Raw genomic sequence first — 1,170 nt, 5'->3', positions numbered from 1 at the left:
AAAACTCTGGAGAGCTAGAGAGAGCTAGAAAAAAAAAATTGATAAAGGAGAATCTTCCTAGTAAGATAACTGGTTATCTTTGCAAGATGAAGTGACTTAACAAGTTAAATTTCCATTTCCTAAGAGGCAACCAGCATTTTCTTTTACTTGGGGCTATATTCTTTGTTTTTAAATTTATTTTTGCCAGTTTCATACATGAAGATAATACAGTGGTCACACGTACTCAGTCGTTTTTCTGTATTGTTTCTGAGACAGGGTTTCTCTCTGTAATCCTGGTTGTCCTAGAGCTCACAGGTTTCTGCCTTCCTCCAAGGCACTGGGACTCATGCCCTGTACCAGCACACTGACCCCCACTTTATCTCCCCCCCCCGGTCCCCAACAAAAGCCCTTCCTACAAGACCCCTTCCCACTTTCATGTCTTTGTTTTGTGACCCACTGAGCAGGGATGTAAAACATTAGTGAACTCACAAACAGAAGCAACATTTAAGATGGTGCCCCTCCACGCATCTATCAACAGCCAGTAGTTCTTGGGGAGAGACAGGGCCCGTGATCCACTCCTACCCACACAAGCATCTACAGGTACCGTGAAGTCATGATTGCTACAGTCATGTCATCTTGTTGAGAAGGTTGTATCTCAGCACTCCTCATCAGCCAGCTCATCTACAGTTTCTGCTCCTGAGTCTTATCTCTAAATCTACACTTGAAATGAACTGAGTGAAGTAAGCTTCGGGAGGGAGGTCACTCGAGATAGGCTTTCACTTTGTAGCTTAGACTGGACTTGAACTTATAATTTTCCTTCCTCTGCCTCTCAAAGTGTCTGGATTACACTCATGAGCCTTAACCCCCCCCAGTCCAGATGTAAGCTTTTCTGACTGGTTTTAAAATAGTACTTACTTAGCTAGGGTTTCTATTGCTGTGATGATACACCATGGCCAAATTCAACTTAGGGAAGAAAGAGTTTATTTCTCTTACACTTCCATCATTGACAGAAGTCAGGGCAGGAACTCCAGCAGAAGCCAAGGAGGAATGCTGCTTACTGGCTTGCTCTATGTGGCTTGCTCAGTCTGCTCTTGTATAGATAGCATCCAGGGCCATGAGCCCAGGGTGGCTCAGCCCACAGTGGGCTGGGCCCTCCCATATCAATCATTAATCAATATTACACATAGGCTG

This window comes from Mastomys coucha, unplaced genomic scaffold (genome assembly GCF_008632895.1).
Source record: "Mastomys coucha isolate ucsf_1 unplaced genomic scaffold, UCSF_Mcou_1 pScaffold22, whole genome shotgun sequence".
Lineage (NCBI taxonomy): Eukaryota > Metazoa > Chordata > Mammalia > Rodentia > Muridae > Mastomys > Mastomys coucha.
Note: the sequence above shows the minus strand (reverse complement) of the source record.